We start from the raw sequence: 13,178 nt of genomic DNA on the forward strand, positions 1-13,178 counted from the left end.
CTCATAACTAAACTGATATTAATCCTTTCATAAAACCATTTGATATCCATAAATAATCACAGCAGTACACTTGTAAATTCCAATATTTTTCGTATTCATAACTTTATGCTTAAGTAAGCAAATCAAAAACATTCAAGTAAAAGCATATGTCACAGATGAATTATTATATTTAAAGAGCTGAGTGATCCTAAATTGAAAGCATATGGACACCTGATTTTTAATATTAAACAACAAATTGACTTAATCTTCATTGCATAGAGATAAAAAATTATTTATAATTTGTATAACAAATAAATAAAAATAAAATACAGGATAGAGAGCAGCAAAAATGGTTAACAGAATGCATTCATGCGAGAATCAAAAAGAAAAATCCCAAAGCTGATTATCGCCATGGTTTCAGTCAATCGTTCCACAGATATTTAACATTGTAAAAAGGGGTTCGGAAAATTTTCCGCAAATATTCATCCTCGACATGCCTCTTTCAAATAATAATATTTTTTAAAAAAACCCTCACAATTTTACATTCATAGCGATCATTTGAGAATCCGACACCCCTCAAATTACATGACGAAAATTTTCTTTTGATTTGAAACATAATGATGATATTATAATAAACAAATTCAACCCCTCCTGTATAGCAGCAGCAACAAAAAAAGATTTTAAAATAGAAATTCATTCCGCTCTCTATTTCTGGTACTCGAAAATACAATGAAACATGCACTGCTGCTCTTTGCTACCGATTTTTCGGTTATTTTATTTCATTGACCATACAAAAACAAGCATGCATCAGCTAATATCCCATTGTGATGTAGAGAAAGAATCATGTAACAAAAGTATCAAACATGTAGCGTATGGATGACATGTAAGGCATCAAGGGTGTGAGATCATTTCTGAAGGAATTGAAAAAGAGAAATTTTTACAAGTAAATTCAAACCCTCCCTGGATTGTTCAGTATAGAGGATTATCCCAATTAATACATCGGATGTAGCTAGAAGAATAGATATGTAGTTTGAAACTGTTTGAATATTTGGGAATGTAAGCGCATTGCTGGTTTTGATTGAATATGTTTATGGATAGTTAGGTGCATTAGGTCCTATCAACTCATCTAATGCCTAAATGTCGTTGATATCTCGCCGATAGGTTGCGCTACGAGCATTACGATGTATATCAGCATTTTGCTGATGTCTTGGTCGCTACACTTGTTTTACATAAATCTTATCGTATCTACAATCAGAAGCTAGTCTCGGTTGACCTTTAAGAAGTTCCTAACAGAAAATAAGCACGCTCATACGGCACCGCAACTGCATCTGTGAGATATACCTAAATAATTTCAAACAGTTGCAACTTATAAAAGGCAAAGCAGACAAAACAAGGTTTAAGACACTTTACCAATCCCAACATCCACAGACAATGCTAATAGCCGTTATCTCCATTCAACAAATCTCTCAATCAAAAAATAGAAAATAGAAATTTTTTTATACTAAGGGTGCTCCCAAGATGATGCTTATCACAGAGAAATGAATCTGCTTTATTGTTTGTTTATTTGCCAAAGGAATTTAAAAGTTACGTAAACTCATTTAGTGCTGTATTCAATTATCTATCGATATTCTCTGTTCAAACAAAAATACATCAACATTTACCATAAACATGCAGGTTGAGGAGACGAAGTTTGTGTCATGAAATTCGATCGTCATTATTTTTTCTCAATTTCTACGGCATCGAAAGATTTGTGTGGAAGATAATTTAAGGGAAAAAAATTTGTTATTGTTGCCATTGCCAATTGCCTTTAAAAAATATAATAAGATTTTTTTTATATATTATTTTTCTTACTCCAATCAGTCATCAAGCATTGCGAATTGATTACAAAATTGGAGCTGATGGAATGTGAATTTATTGCTTCATCCATTTTATTGAAACATCTCCTCATCATTATACGTATCTACTCTTATAAATAAATATTGCCGCAATATGTTCAGCACAGAATGAGCTTGAACATGAGATGGAACATGATGAATGTACATATTCGCTACTGCATTGCCATGGATGATAAAATGTTTCACGTAATATGCTGAAAGAAATGGCCAAGAGAATGACGATACTTAAAACTTGATAGTGCTATGCCGTACAACCAGCCTGATGGTGACAAAAACATTAAATTACCACTTTTGGTAAAATTTTACAATTCCGCGTGTGTTGGTATGGAAACATTTTCCAATTCAGCTTTATTTAGCCATTTTTACTCATTTGATGACAAGATTTTGTAATTCATGTCACATAAAGCTATACATTATAACAGATTTGTCACTTATGGATCAGTGCCTTTATATAGAATAACGCAACAATATTGCGCAAAAATAGAAGTCCACAATAAAAGGTGAAAAATGTTTTAAATGAAAATTTTCACATTAACAATTGATTATGTCGATAATTACGTTGAGGAATTTGTGAGTCTATTGTTGAAACATAATGATTTTGTGGAAGCACTAGTAAGGAATTGGTACGTTGAATAGGCAGAAAATTGCGGATTTCGAAGAAAGAATTTTACAATTTAATTAAGAAAAAATATTAATTAAGGTTGTGATTGAAAGGCTTTAGGTCTAGACTCTTGTGATTTAAGGGTGACTACTTCCCATACTCTAGTAGCTCAGAAGGTACCAGATTCTATGTGATTTATGCCAAATCACTCAAAATATCATTTAACATTCGTGGAATTGAATTGAATCGACTATATCAAGCGACTAGCTCCCTTACAGCCCTTCCACTACAAATTACTAGAATTTAAAATAATTTAGCAAACCTCAACTAAGATTGACATCCTTAACATCCAATTGACTAAATATAAATAAGTCTCTGCACCTTCAAGAATGACATAAACTCACCAGAACTGCTCTTACAAGTTCCCAGCCAAAGAATTTATTCCCGAGAAGAATTCAACCTCATTTCTGAGAATTCCTACAACGCCTTTAATTTCACTACAGTTAAAAATTTCTCTGAGGAAATGAAAGCAAAAAAAAAAATAAGAACTGCAGTTTACAAAATTTATGATTTATTTTCATTAGAATTTGTTATTAAGTACATCTTCATATTATGCATGTTCAACATTCACATAAATTTATTTTCATTTCATTTCATCAAAAAAAAAAGCATATGAGAATGAAATGAAATAAAAAAAAAAGTACATTAACATGACTGCGTCAAGCAATGAGCAAAAAAAACCATTGTATGATTTATAATTCGAGAAAGGCATCGTCCTTAAAGCCACAATTTAATGAAAGAGCATGAAGCTGTCATGCCATAGTGAGTTTTTCTTCAAATAATTTATGCTTTTATGAATATAATATCCCATATTATTGCTATCGCTTGCAACAGGCAATTCACATTTGCATAAAAGTCATAAAAAGTGCTGAAATAAATCGTCAATTTATGCGTTTCGTACCTCTTTCTCTTTTTTTTATTACTCAATTTTATGTATTTATTACTTTTTGTCGGTGCCCATACTATAATTTCATAATTATCAACCCCATTTCATGGTTATTTTTGTCAGATTCATCAACATCAAATACCCTCTAGAGAAATTAAAAATAATAATGCTGGATTTTTGCTAATAAATTAAAGTAAGTGTGTACACATTGACTTGTCTAATAATCATTTTATCAATTTGACACAACAGTTTTTTGTTTTTGTTGAAGAGGGGTTGTTTGGTAAGTTACGGAACAGTTTTAGGACAGTGACTTACCAATCCCAGATGGGAAATTTGATTTTTATCAACTTGGATTAATTTTGATAATTTTGTTCATTTGCTACTAGGTTGGACTGAATATAGTCGGTAGCAGCCTTGAAAATAACTTTATTTATTTATTTATTTATTTTATTTTTTAATTATCCATACTCATAATTGACTTATTCTGGTTAATTAACTGCATAATTAACTAAGAAAACGACAAGGCCCTTAGTTTTCCTTAACAAACCATGGGCACACTCACATGCTATAGTGATTAGTCGAGAAAAATAAGGATTCAGTCATATACATACTCAGACTGCTTACGGCGGAGAATTGAGGCATACGGCCCGGATCAGCATAATGCTGACTCTTGGCCAAACTTGATGAAGTCTGGCCCTAGGCCAAAGGTAAGTCAAAAATTCTAAATTTGACTCCTAAAACCCAAATTCCTTATTATTTCACACCTTTTATTGCTAAAAACCACAAAAAAAATCAGAAAAATCCATAAAAATTGTAATTTATCTCTAAGCATCCCCTCCTTCCTAAAATGTTACAAAATTTCTAATCAATCCCAACATACATCATCACATTTTACTGTATTAAAGCTACACGCTCTCATGTTTTTATTTTATATAAAAAGTGTAGAACATAGTTTGTATATGCTAATAACATACAATTAAACGATTCATTCTTTGACAGCAATAAAAATGTTTTATGATGTCGCTTATTCACTCACTTGCCTTCTCTCTTTTCCTTTTCGTACGTACCCTATTCTATGCACACATAACATACCTCACAAAAAATTATTGTACTTGATGTCAACATATGCAATTGAATATAATAATTTACTTTACATTACATTGTATATTAACATAATTCCTTGCATTACGCCAGTAAAAAAAGATATTGTCATGTATATATGTAATTTTGTGGATAGTTTATACCGCAATTATCTATGGTTTAAGTTTTTTTCTAAGATTTTTAGAATTTATGTCTTTTTATAAATTATGGCGATGATTCTTTTAAGCCAGGTGAGTATTCTAGGGGTTAAAAACCTGGAATTGTGTAACTGTTATGGCAATTGTTTAGTATGTTTTTAAGTTGCTGCAACAGTGTTGAGAACTAGGTTTTAGGTAGATATACTGAAATTCTAAGAGCAGTTGACTTAAGGAATACACTGTAGGTTCTGAAAAATAGAAGAGTAGAGATGAAGGCGATAGAGAAGCAAGAAACAACTTTCTTAACAGCCAGATCAGTTAATCCATTGAAACGTTATTGCAGCAGCACCTCTTAATACTTCACACCAAATCTTAAAATATTGAAATTGATAACTTAATGGAACTAAACCTTTCATAAAATATTCTCATGACCATGCATTAATATTAAGCCTCACCGAAAGGATCATTAATTCCTATAAAACTACTTTTGCGTACTAAAAGTCACTAAATAATTAAAAGCACTCATGATTTCTAGTTTTTATATTTATATCGATCCCTTTCAAGTCACTTCAAGTTGAAAAGTTTGCCATGCGACTCTTCAAAACCAATTGAACCACATACTTAAAGAGTTTATATTGCATTGTGAGATAGAGCACGCTTCTGCAAGCATATTGTTTGTGGAATTTTATATTATATAAAAGTATACCTCGATATATATGAATATGCGATGAGAAAAGTAAATTCTCATAAATTCAAGTGGCATTAAGAATGAAATAAAAATGAGAATGAATGAGAAACTCTTGATTCGGTGGACTTTATTTTTATTTTTTTTTTAAAGTCCTTTGTGGAATTCCATAAAAATAAAAATCGAATCATTATTGAGTCATATAAAAGAGTCTCATTCTGTCAGTGAATGAGATGTTCATCTGTGTTGTGTATGCCATAAACTGCTTACTTTTTAAACAGTCATGAATATTCATAGCTATGGAAATATTTATACTGATTGACTGACAAATTTTTGACAGAGATGGGAAGTTGAATTTTTTTTGGGTTGATGTGATGGAAGCTCTAGATTGTCTGACACACTATGGTACCGCGGCACACACTAACACTATGGACAACACTCGTTAGATCATGGGTAATTGCAATTCAACGTCCTTGACTATTATCAATCAATGTTCTCGCTTCAGGCTAGCTTAATGGCCATCTAGGATCATTTAGTTCCAAAAGATTTATAGTACAATATACTCAGGGTCAAGCAATGACTGAGGATAATTTACAATAAGGACAACATGCTGTTGACTTGGATAAAGCACCACTTAGTATGAAAACTTCAACTTCATGAAAATTTCATGGAAATTTCAATTTATCCAACTTTCCCAACCCTGCCAACTTTATATTCTTTATCGATTTATATTCGATGATAAACTCATATTCAAATATAATAAAAATATTCTGAAAAAAGCTGAGACATGAGAGCGTCTGCTTATCTGTCTATCTACTTATAAGCTCCAATGTTGTGGTGGAAGTAGAAGGAATTCAGTACAGACAGAAATATGAAAGAATAAAAAAAAAAACAGGAATAACATTTTATCATTGACAAAATCTGACAAAACATTTCGAGCATATTATTAATAAATTTCCACATGCTTGAAGTTGACATCATTTTTATATTATACTTATATTTAATTTTTGTTGTCGTATGTCGCCATCATCGTTATAGATTGTTTATTCTAATAATCAAGTATCGAAACAAGGCAGAAATGTAAAAGAGAGAAAGAAACTAGAAATGCCAATCATCAGCGATGTTATTCGACATCCGTTTTGTGTTTTATTATTGAAAGAACATTTTTATTATTTTATCTTAAAAAGTTTGATGAAAGTTACAACATGTAAAGTCCAATGACATATTCCCCAAATCCATATGAATGATTTCTAAGCTCTGATAAAATCACACATCCAAAATGACAAATGACTGTTGGTGTCCACATGAATAAAAACATCATGAATCATTCAAGATTTTTATATATTTTTTTTTGTTTTTTGGATGTGCTGTTTATGACAAATTTATTTGACCACAAATTTGCATATAAAATTAATTTTTTCTTTTGGACTCGATGAAGATTGAAGGCAATAATTTTTGATATTTTTTATTGCCATCATGTTGCACTTTTGATGATGAATGCTTGAATGGAATTTTATTTGTGCGATAAATATCAGCAATACATGTCCGTAAAAATATATTCAAGGTGAGAAGCTTTGGCCGGAGAATATCAGGTTGTGGTGACTTATGGGTTCTTAGATTGGGAATATTCAGGTAATATCATGGATGACGATTGAAAGGATGACTATAATTGCCCTGTGCAGTTCATATTATATCCAAATTATTTTATAGTCATTCACATTTAAGGCTTATTCTCATTTAGGTTAAGTTTGAGGATCAGAACTGATTTTAACATCTAATTCCTCTTGGTTACATCCAATCCTTGAATCAGTGATCCTAGTCATCAAATTTTAGTGTCCAAACTTAACTAACTACTATAAATATCAATCAAAATCATGAACATACAGAATCGCAGCCAAATACTTTTTGAGGGAGCCAAGGGATTGATTTTCGAATTCATTCCAAAAAGGAGGGGTCATTCAAGTCTCCCTGAATACGCCTTTAAGCTTTGTGAACATACTTTAAATTATTCACAAAACAATCAATCATGACAGCAGCAATCACAAGTTCTCCTCACCTTGCAAGAAGCAAATAAAACACATTTCAATCATCAGTTCCAATCTTGCCAATAACAACTCACAAAATCTCTGATTTTATTGTTACGATTCAACAAATCATCAAACAAGTAAATATTCAAATCATCTGATAAACATCATCAAGGGCATGTGAATAATTTCATTAATTTTTGTGTTGCACATGCATAAAAATAAACTTTCCAACCCCTCTTATCAATTAACAATCCGTAACGTGTATTATGAAATATAACAAAAGAGAAAAACATGTTGAAAGCCCGTCAAAAAATATTCTTTATTCTACCTCTCGTACAGTCATTTATGTGTGACTTCCATCAACCCTAACATGAATTATTCTTCATAAATAAATTTTTATCTTGGATATTTTATCGGCTGGTGTGCGGGAAGCAGTGAATATGATGAGAATGAGGGCGCATCGATAGGGTTGAATGTTATACAGGAATTATTTCTAATTGATTTAATTAAATGCTTGATTTCCGTAAAATATCCCAAAAAAATTATGATGATGTTTATAAGCAACCTGTCTGTGGAATGTTTCGGCTATAAAATGTCAAAAATAAAGAGAATTTATTGACGGCAAATGTTATGAATTTTGAAGGTAGAATGTGAGGTAGTTCTGTTTTGAGTTCTATCAATTATGTGAAAGTAAAAGTAAATAGTTTGATATGAATCTAGCTGGAAGTATGGATGTAATAAATAATATATGATTAAGCCCTCAACGGACTGTTTGTGGACAATTTGTTAAAGAATTTGAAGTTGAATGTAAGGGAGTTGAGACAGAGGCGTAGCCAAAATTGAACTAGGTTCCTGCGCTCCTAGATTGAAGCATCTTCTTTTTGACATAGCAAAGGATATTTGAATTTTGGAAGCTTGACCTTAAATTCAGTGTCTGAAGTAGAATCTTGGACGAATTATGAGACCTGGGCATCTAAAATACATAATTGCAGGCCTACGTACCTAAAATGCAAAATTGTAGGTCTATAGGTTCTGATCGAATCCTATTAAAAGGAATCTACACAATCATTTGCCGCCAAATAGTACAAGGACACACATAGTAGTATTCCATTAACTGCGGTAGCAATAATATAATCAGGGAGATCTTTATCAACAAAAATCATTTTCATCATCAACAGACTTAACTTCCAACAAATAAAGACAAAAATATATTTGAAGTATGTTGTCAATCAAACAATGAAAATAGGAAAAAGGCTCACAAAATTGCTGACACATGTAGCCGTTTAATGAAATATAAAATCAAAAAAAAGGGCGCACAACAATATCTAAAAAGGATAATCAATGAATGATATATATTTTTTTCAGGCAGTTGTAGCAAATAATAGAGTTGTTAGTCGAGGAAAATGTCCAATTAAATAAATAAGTTTATCAGCCATCCAATGTTGCGATGCAACCAGCAGCCAACTTAACCCATTGTCAAAAGGTACAAAAAAATATAAAAAAAAATTCAGATGATAATAAATTTTATGAGTATACTGGTGAATCAACAGTACCACGGTTGGTGGCTTGGCACTACGTAGATATAATATCGAGTGGCTGTTTTTGTTGATAAACATCTCTGAATCGACAGGAATGCATGTTCTCATATGATTTATGATATTTAGTGATGATATAAATAACAATCGGTAATCGGTTTTATGTTCCTATATTTCATTTGTTTGTTCACTAAATTGCCAGATAAAATTATTATTGCTGCAGAAGATTAAAATTGAATTCAAGTGGATGATTAAGGTATACTTTTTTGTGTGCTTTTGTTTTCTCTCATGATATGAAAGAGAGATTCAAACAATTGAGAAGTGTGCTTCTGCAACAATATACTTCAATTATCCAATTTTTTTGTGCGGTTGTGGCTTATATGATTCGACTATTATCCTCCTTTCTCACGATGATTATAAATTGCTTGGAATTTAATGATTATTTTAAACACTTTCTCATGAGGTGAAGATGAAGATGGATTGTAACATTTAGGCTAGCTCTTATTAGAAGTTAGGAACAGAGACAGTGGATTTGAGACTCGAAAAGACACATAAGCAGCACAGTGTAGTTCCTAGCCAAGATCAGACGTTCCAAAAGTCTAGCAACTCCAAAAGCCAATATGCATAGTATGTACAATATTTTGGACCTTGGGTTTCTATGTGTCAGACTCTGTCCCTAAGAGTCCCTGGTTGTCTGTCTCTGGGTGTATGACCATGTGTGGTTAACTAACCGTTATATCTACATATCTTTCTAAGGATCTAACCATTACTTGAGTATCTTTAGATTTAACATCAATAACATTACATGCATGCAGTGTTTTAGCGAACATTTATCTAAACTGTTGAAGATCCGCAACCAAAATCAAGTCCTAAATGAAACTTTAAGCTACTGGTAAATACTGAATCGTACACAGCATTATCATAAACCAACCAGTCATTATAAAATCATTCCAAAAAGCATAAAAAAAGAAACGCAATAACGAGGCGCCACCGACTTAATTGTCATCATAAAGTCAACAACATAACTACTAGCATAATGCAAAAGTTCACGAGACAAGGGCATTAAAACACATATTTTAATGTAAATGTAGTTCCTGAATTTCACTTCATAAACAACCAACATACGGCAGTTTAATAATAAATGTCGGAAATTTGATGAAGAAAAGTATCGTTGACGATTGTAACATATTTCACCCGAAATGATCTTAAACACATAAATTCATGTACACATGTATGGATGTAGGAATGAGAAAAAGATCATTTGGTAATTTGATGCTCAAAAGAATCGATGCGGCAACAACAAACCGGGTGTTTCTTTCTACTTTTTCTTGATCCTATGTATGTAAATGCCTGTTTCTTGTATGAACTGTGTCTTTTGTGACAATATAGGATCGAAGAAATATGTTTATTATATTACTTCATCCATTTCACGTTGCGAGAGACACATTTATTGAATTTTAAACCGCATTTTGTACTATCGTGGCATCATGTTACTAAAAAGCAGGAGTTCTTTATTTTCTTCTAAAGATCTCAGATTATTTTTTTGTGTCAAATGTATATACGATTATTTTTTTTTTTTCGGTAAGGAATTTTTATTTGCAACCATAAATTGGGGTTGCTCGTTTGAGTAACATGAGATATTCACCGAAATACAACACCTCGACAGGGCAATTAAATCATCTGACTTCTGGCAACTCCAATAAAAGTTTATATTCTTTCATTTCTTTTAGTTGTTTTTGTTACATGTGATCATGTCACTCTCAGTAAATCTTCCACTTTCCTAAACAAAATGATTGTAAACTTGGGTTTATGGGATGGATTATCAAATGGCGCTGTTTATTTTTAAAGGGGTTTATAGCTTGATTGTTGGTTTTTTAGATTCTTTGTCTGAGAATGCAGTTGGTACTATAAAATACTTGAGGCATATGAATTGATCAGCATGATACAATGTCTCTACTACATCAGTGTATAATTAGAGTATCACTAGGACATACCAAAAATACTGCTCCAGAAAATCATTGATATTGTGACAAATCATTGCAAAATTCAAGCAAAAATAATTACTAGGAGGCATAGTGGCCATAGAACAGCTAACAGTAAAATCGACACTGCGATCGATGATCTCTTGTACCATCCCAAAGCCACTACAGAATGTCTAAGCCCTTGATGAAACCAACAATGCCCAAATATCGCCAATAGCCATGCTATAATATGACACTGGAGTCACTAGACGGAGCAAAAATTCCTAATAGTCAACCAATATAAGCATTCATTCACCCTTACCATGACTCATCCTGTCTTTCAACTTGGACAAAATAAAACCCTTAAACGCATCTGCATGACAAAATTCAAGATATAGAGAGGATATTATGAATGCACACATATGAGATAAGAATCTTCTCGTGGCAAATTTTAATGCTGACTTTTTTTTTGTTATTGTCGATGCTTTATGAGAGAAGTGAGACATGGAAAATATGATACTTTATTTCGGACTCAAAGTGTGTAAAAAATAACAATAAATCACTAAACATAACACTTTAAGTAGAGTAAAGTCAAACCACAAGGACTATGATAAGCATCAGAAGATACATTTATAAGAAATGTCATTAAGAAAACGATGCGCTAAGAAAATTTATGCGAACCGTCTGCGACTCATAACTTTTCGTGCCAATTTGAAACTAATTCATATAGATTAAATAATTTTATTGAGACATTTCCGTTACTTCTTTTAAATTATTTAATATCCGATAATATTTTAATTTATTGTCAGCTTCTTATACATTGTATTTCCATAATTTTTTGTTTGCTGTCTTATGTTGCTGTTTAAACTTTATATTTTATTTTGTGATCATCTACGGTCATTTAGCTGATAAAGAAGAAAATGAATTTTTAATTTTTATGCAAATTAGAATTGACGACAACAAAAAAATGTTTTAAGTCAAAAAGGAAATTTGTGAGGATTTTTTATTTATTTTTATAGCCTCGATGCTCAATAACAAAAAATTATAGAAAGCACACAAAAATACAAAATTCATTGAACTGCTATCAGTGATGTAAATTTCCGTTGAATATGAATATACAAATTATCTCAATCATGTCATTCTATTAAATTGTTTCGCAACGGAAGCACCTATCATTTTATCGATGATTGTTATACATTCGAATGACTGATAAAAGAGACATAAAATTAAATTTCAGGTGATGAGATTTGATAGGTAAGTGGCAAAAGGAAATTTGTTTATCATTAGTTGCTAAGTGGAATCTGCTGAAAGCTTCCTTTACAAATTTTTTACCACCATCGTCGACATCGATTTGGGATATTTACAGTTAGAACTGCTATTTTAAAATAAAATGTTTAGATTCTTGGAATTTTAAGTTTATGTGACTTAAAGTGGCTCAATGTGGCATGTCCGGATGCATAAAAATTAGATCATAAATTTAAAACTTGAAAGTTTTGTTTAACAATTTGAAACTCGAGATGGTTGTTGCTGTTGATAATGCTTTCTAAGGAATTGCTTCTTTAAGCTAATGTCCAGGTGCATTAAACTTCATCAAGACTTTACCTAGACATCTTCAAATGCTATAAATCAGATGCGAACTTTAGAAAGTGGTTTATATCCTCATCGGTACACTTCTCGAGTTGTTGATAATCCCAGAAGGCCTAAAACCAATCCTAACCTGCTCATTCAACATTGGAGTTTCTGGGTATAGTAACAAAGTAGCAGCAGGACCCCAAAACATCCAAAAATGTCAAAATAATTCCTTCACAATCTTAAAACTTAATCTAAAATTTATTTAAATTGTCATGCAAATCCCCTCTGTCAACACCTGATTCAATTTTTCAGCATAATATCCTCAAAAATTATCATAAAATTACCAAAATAATTTAGACGTTTCAGTCACAAATTCATGAATTAATAAGTTTTAAGTGTGTCTTTACATTATCTTAATAAAAATTCACTTATTACTGTTAATTTTTGCTAATTTAAACGTCAACAGCATATAAGTTATTGCCAAGAACTTCGCAGTTTTGTGCCTCATTGCCGAAAACCTTGCGACTTGAAAATGTTAATTTCCCACCATACAGTGTTTTATATTTATCTTAATAGTCTCATGTATGTAAGTGCCCAGAAGGAGAAGAAAAAGAAGAAATAAAATGAAAAATATTGATGCCCATCGATAGCAAATAAGATTGTCTCTCCAAGATATCGTCGTCACATATTCAGAAAGAAAAGACAGTGTGATTGTGTATTAATCGAATAAAGAATGAAT

Source organism: Chironomus tepperi, unplaced genomic scaffold, assembly GCF_022539635.2.
Source record: "Chironomus tepperi strain 1889 unplaced genomic scaffold, CSIRO-AGI_Ctep_v1 contig_354, whole genome shotgun sequence".
NCBI classification, from domain to species: domain Eukaryota; kingdom Metazoa; phylum Arthropoda; class Insecta; order Diptera; family Chironomidae; genus Chironomus; species Chironomus tepperi.